This window comes from Sinocyclocheilus grahami, unplaced genomic scaffold, assembly GCF_001515645.1.
Source record: "Sinocyclocheilus grahami isolate Dianchi unplaced genomic scaffold, SAMN03320097.WGS_v1.1 scaffold948.1, whole genome shotgun sequence".
Taxonomy (NCBI): Eukaryota; Metazoa; Chordata; class Actinopteri; order Cypriniformes; family Cyprinidae; genus Sinocyclocheilus; species Sinocyclocheilus grahami.
Window position 1 is genome coordinate 163,598 of NW_015506127.1, and position 6,458 is coordinate 170,055.

A 6,458-nucleotide genomic window follows, 5' to 3' on the forward strand; every position below is an offset into this window, starting at 1 on the left:
TATCATTTACATATTACGTCAGCAATACAAACCAACCTGATTTATAATATTATAGCCTAAATATTATGATATCTAATCGATTACATTCATTGAAATAAATAAATAATTCTGCTCCCCATAAATAACACCCAATTTTGTGAACTTCGGCTCGAAAGGAGTAACAGCACAATCATAGGCGGAGTTTCACTTTTATGCGTGGGGGGGCACCCACTGGCAGACGAGCCACGAGCACTTTTTTATATGTTCTACATTTCATGTATTTATGTAACATGTATTCTACATTAAAAAAATAATTTAGAATGAACAATAATTGCTGTACAAAGAGTAAAAAAAAGAAAGAAAAAAAAAACATACCTAATGCTGAAAAGCCGCCTCTTTTTCCGAATTGCACAGACCACTATCTTTCTTTCGTTTTCTGTGTGCTAGATCAGAGCGAGAGCCCTGCATTTCAGCCCAGGCCCGACGGGCCCTGACTTTTTTACACCCCTCGGGCCAGGCTTCGGGACAATTTTCAAGTCATAGTTCAGACGCGGGTCGGGCCTCGGGCCTGTTTTAGGCTTCTCCTTATTTTTATATTTTAGACATCCATCAATTAGTGATGAAAAAATTGCCGCGCTGGTGGAAACAACACGAGACCGTGCTACCGAGACTGTCAAGAGCAGCTCGACGGTGTTTAGTGTCCAGCAGCAGCAGCATGTATGGAGCGTGCCGTCAGCGCAGCTGAAGAGTTCTGCGTTCAAATGCACGCAATAGGCTTAAGTTTGCCGCAAAACACCGGCAAAAGTAATTACCATAAATGTGTCAGGGGGAACAGTAAGGAGATATTTGAATTAATTATCTAATAAACTAGTGTTTTCTGAGTCGTTGCTGCAAGGATGAAGTTGCCGATCCTGACTCGCCATCTCTTCATTAGACACGCTTTTAGAGAGAAGTGCATCTTTACGGATTATGATCATAATGAAAGAGTTTTTGTTTTATTTTATTTCATTAAGTAGTTATTTAAAGCTTTCTATAGATATATTTATCATGTCTGTGAGGCATGTATTCGCTGAGTATCTTCCTGTTGAAGACAAGATGGCAGAAAGCGCATCATGTTTGTTTTCTTTATTTTATTAAAGCACAAGGTTTTGTTGATTATTGTGAGTGCACACAAATAAAAGTAGACCCTTTACAGTTACGAATGATGTATTACTCTTACCTTTATGAGCAAAAATGACGGCGTATCCACTGAAAAAAATGCAAGTGATCGCGCTGGCGCCTCCATGTCCTGCAGAGCTTTAGCTTCAGCTTCCACTCTCCGCACAAACTATTGGATACAGCGCACATTTGGTTTAATTAACTGTTTCTTTCTGTTTCTTAACAGTACTTGGCTTGAACTGTTTTATATCTAAGTCGTGATGACTTGAGAAGGCTAAATTGATCAAACATATGCTCACTGTCTGCCGCTGGCCACTTGGTCGTTACTTTAAATACGTAACGTTAATTAGGCTATGTGAGTACTGCTCATGTCTGAAAATAGTATATGAAAAACCAAATTATTTTACATAAAAACATTAGGCTATATTTAGTACATTTTTGAATTAATGTAAAAACTAAAATGAATTGTAAAACTGAAAGTATTTTTTTTTTTATTGTGTTCAGCACGGTGGGCCGCATTTGAATTCGTGACGGGCTGAGAACCACTGGTTGAACCTGTTTGTAAAGCTCCTAAATGGGTAAAAATTCCTACAACAGCTCCTTGAACTCACTGCAGAAAGAGCTGGAAATCTCAGCACAAACCCCTTGTGATCTGTGTGTGTGTGTGTGTGAGCGAGTATGTTTGTGTGTTTGTGTGTTTGTGTGAGTGTGTGTCTCCACAGACCTGCTCTTTAAACAGCGTCTGCATTCACACACACAGCTACAATCAGACAGGCAGACAGAGAAGGCAGAATGGAGGATTCTGGGAAGGCTGAATGTGTGAGATGGAGAGCTCACGAGGGGAAAATGACAGAGAGCTTGTGAAAATTGCCTCTCGGCTCAGGATCGCAATTCCTCAAAGAAAAAGGGAGGCTTTTTGTGCTAGAGTCCTGCGGTAATACAGTAATACAGCACACAATCACAGCGCGGCACACCGCACACACACACATAGCAGATCGTCAGTGTTTAATAGGCAGACTGATGTTTTTATCTTGATATTGATTCTTTTGCATCTGACGGCAGTGGAAATGCATTTAAACGGATTCTTCATTTCTGTCTGTAATGAAATTAGCAGCGGGGCTGTTGTCCGTGTGTCTCATAATCGCTCTCACACATGAAAGACAGAGACAAACACTCTGACACACATGAAAGAAAGATTGTCTCCTCCATTCACACACATTCAACACAACTACACTGTCCTCAACAGACGAGACACGCGAGAGACAGAGATAGACACAAGAGAGAGAGAGAGGGCAGTTGAAATGTCTCTCTGTTCTCTGTGATGTAACAGCATCAAACAGAAATGAACCGACTGATATTTAGATCATTTTATGTCAGTATCTGCTGTACTGTTACAAAGATTTCATTGATTTACATTACAAACATCAGACTTTCATCATACTTGCCCTGAATAAAACTGAGCTGTTTTTCCTCCATATTCTCACTGTATCAGACTATATGAGCCATAAAAGCCTGATGGAACAAATATGATATAAAAGCATGCATTTTTTAAATTATTTTCTCAGATGGTTCAATAAATGTTTTGATTTCAACAGTTTTGATTTCTCTGACTATTATTTCATATTTCAGGCTTTACAGGGTTAAACCTATTGATCAGAGACTTTAATCAAATATCTTCAAGCTCAACCTCGTCACTCATTGTTCAGTTAACAGATTCTATAGATTTATGATTAAACCCAGGTCAGTGTAGAACATCATCACACACACACACACACACACACACACAATTGTGTTTGTTTGGCTATATCAGTGAGTCAAGGTTAAGCATATTAACTCCTAACTCGACTTCTGACCCCTAAACCAACTCTCACAGACATCACTAGACTAAAACATAAACATGATTTGGCAGATTTATGAGCCTTTTTTAACCAATGAGGACACATAAAATTAGAAAAAAAGAGAATAATGTTTGGACACAATGGCAGGCGGTTCAGCTCATCTCTCATGATTCGACACACGTTTATAAGCTGCTAAACATCCAGAGCGACTGCGGACACATTTAATCTGCTCAACATAGTTAGAATGTCCCACTCAGGTTTACTGTGTGTGTGTGTGTGTGTGTGTGTGTCCTCGCCGTATATCACTGCAACTCTCTCTCATTTTAATTAGATTCTGTGAGGGAGGATTTCTGAAGGCAAAGCTGCTAGGAATACACACACACACTCACTGTGATCCTGTGTGTGTTTCTAAGCTGTTTGCCTGCTGGTAAAACTCATGACTAGGCTATTACTAGCCAGCTAAACTGCTTAAAGTAATTGGCCACCAACACACACACACACAAACAACCAACACACACACTTCTACTCTAACTACTACATATGTCATTTAGGGAACTTTTTTTGTCAGATTTAGCTTATTTCTGAGGACAGTTCACAAACCATAAACACACTCACACACGCCGCAGGGGCTGATTTAATGACGGCTTGATTCTGAATCATATGGTGAATCAGACACTGTTGATGAGTTCAGACGCAGATGATGAAGGACAGACGTCAGTAGACGTCACTATCAACACTCAAGATCTGCAGTCACAGAGAGACTGTAAACACTGGATGTGTTCACATCAGCGCTGCTCATGCAGACTCTGATTAAAAGGAGTCTGCCGCTCAGAATACTGTCCAGGCAGGGCTCTGGCTGTGGATTGAACAGAGCTACAGATGAGGAACTAGCCATCCAGCATTAATGTGAGCGGCTCCTGCTCCAAACTCCAGATAAAGACACGTCATTTCACACTCTTTCTGACAGGACTGCAGTATTTCAGCGTATTCCCAGGCCTCGCTTTTCCAGATAACATCCGCATGCGTCTCTGTGCCTCTCTGTCTGTCTCTTTATCTCTCAGGCTTAGCGCGTTTGGTCAGGAGTATGGCGGATAAGCCGCTTTACTTCCATGGACTACATCTCCCATAATTCCTCTGGAGTGCCTCTGAAATCCCACACGAGGAGGAGACGGCGGCGGTGAGGATTTGCTCAACAAGCCTCCATCTTTTCTCATTGCACTGGATTTTGTGCAATGAGAAAGTCAGTGAGAGTCGCAGAGACCCTCCGCAGACCGAAGCCTTTTATCACACTCACGACAGCAGTCGCGCGTTTTTACATGCTCATTCGCTAAAATGTATTATTAAAAATATAGGTGATAAAATTAATTTTTATCTAAATTAATCTTGACAAACCACTTATCATTAGAAAGTTTTTATAATCAGAAACTCTTTCAAAAGAAGGAAGTTATTCATTCATTTGTAACGAGTATGCAGCAAAATTGTTAGAGCCATTCAGACTTTTATTATGAAATCAATATAAACGTGCAATCATGCAATGATCAGTGGAAACCTTGATTATTTTTCATGTGTTCGAAACATAACATCCATTGTAGTTTTTCATCTGAAAAAAGTGTTGAAAGTGTAAAAAGTATTGACAGATTTTCCATTTATGATGCAGCATGTCTTAAACAACATGAGGCAATATGATTTTTTACAAAATAAATGTAAACGATTATGGGGGGGGTTACAGCTGAATATTTTCACACACATACAGATATGATTGATTTATTTTCAAAATGTCATTGTCTGCTCTAAAGTATGACACAATATTTCCGGAGTTTAGGACACAGATTAGAACACGTTTATTTGATAACCAATTTATTTCCTATTTGGGATTATGTATATGCTTTAACTTTTAAAGTAACTGTTTCCCGAGGCAGTTGTTAGACGCCAGTGTTTCCTGTCATAGCTATGCAGAGATTTGATTTCAGAAACAGTATCAGAGCTATTAAACTATTTCTTGTTATGCTTTTAAATCTGTATTTAACCTCAGAATGATCTCAGAGTACAAAGAGGTGCTAAAGTCTGATTTTGTGGTGGCTGCGCTTTAAATTAAATTATTAGAATCTTAATTGAAGTGATGAAGGGTTAGAAAGTCTGATAGTAATCAGTGTCGAGTACTACTGTAAGGTTAACCCTGCCTGCTTTACATGTTTGAAAATGAATAATGAGAAATTTAGAAAAGTAATCAAATGTTATCAGTTACATTACTTTAATAAAGTAATTGAAATAGTTACACTACTTATTACATTTTAAATACGGTAATTTGTTATCTGTAACCCAAAGAAACCTTCCCAACAGTGCTAGCATGTGAATGCAGTGCAGGTTTTAGCAGATCTTCAAACATAACGTGACATAAAGAACAGCAGAGACAGCAAAGAGACTCAATTCTGATTTCATGATGTCTTTAAGAATCGCTGCTTTAAAAACAGCTCCTGATCTGCCAAGACTCGAATAAAACATCAGCCGTGTGTGTGTGTGTGTGTGTGTGTGTGTGTGTGAAGATATTTAGCTGAACATGGTCAATAACACAGTGTGAAAGTCAAAAGTCTCCAGTCATTTCATTTCTCTGTCTCGTATGTCTTCAGTGAAAGGCAACAGAAGTGCAGCTGTCAACATATTCAGCTCTAAGCAGAGTATGATTGATTGAAACCAATACAGTCTCAAACAGCCACCATTATGAATATAGAGACGGAGAGAGAGAGAGAGTACAGCCACTTGCACTATATGCCTATACTATACATCACTATATGCACTAAATCCAACTGAAGCCCTGCATACAGAGTTTTGTAAAAGCATCCTTAGAGTACAGAGAAACACCTGACAACGCATGAAGAGCAGAATTAGGGGCGGGGGCTAAACAGGAAGTGCTGTAGAATCAGTGGGCGGGGGCTAAACAGGAAGTGCTGTAGAATCAGTGGGCGGGGGCTAAACAGGAGGGGCTGGCGGGGCTAAACAGGAAGTGCTGCAGAATCAGTGGGCGGGGGCTAAACAGGAAGTGCTGCAGAATCAGTGGGCGGGGGCTAAACAGGAAGTGCTGTAGAATCAGTGGAGCGGGGGCTAAACAGGAAGTGCTGCAGAATCAGTGGGCGGGGCTAAACAGGAACTGCTGTAGAATCAGTGGGCGGGGCTAAACAGTTAGTGATGTAGAATTGGTGGGCGGGGCTAAACAGGAAGTGCTGCAGAATCAGTGGGCGGGGGCTAAACAGGAAGTGCTGTAGAATCAGTGGAGCGGGGGCTAAACAGGAAGTGCTGCAGAATCAGTGGGCGGGGCTAAACAGGAACTGCTGTAGAATCAGTGGGCGGGGCTAAACAGGTAGTGATGTAGAATTGGTGGGCAGGGCTAAACAGGTAATGTAGAATCTGTGGGCGGGGCTAAACAGGTAGTGATGTAGAATCGGTGGGCGGGGCTAAACAGGTAGTGATGTAGAATCGGTGGGGGGG

The 6,458-nt window shown here is 40.7% G+C and overlaps 1 protein-coding gene and 1 long non-coding RNA gene across 2 annotated transcripts in view; one reads left to right on the plus strand and one right to left on the minus strand.

The window, feature by feature from the left end:
* The window catches only part of LOC107564582 (neurexin-2-like), a gene marked incomplete at its 3' end in the record, with an annotated part of 375,377 nt that overhangs the window by 152,123 nt on the left and 216,796 nt on the right, over window positions 1–6,458 (minus strand). The window lies entirely within an intron of this gene.
* Window positions 5,955–6,458, plus strand: part of LOC107564581 (uncharacterized) — a 714-nt gene continuing 210 nt past the window's right edge. The window contains exons 1-2 of the long non-coding RNA XR_001606256.1: window positions 5,955–5,976; window positions 6,366–6,432. This is a non-coding gene — a long non-coding RNA (uncharacterized lncRNA). The remainder of the gene's footprint in view (window positions 5,977–6,365; window positions 6,433–6,458) is intronic.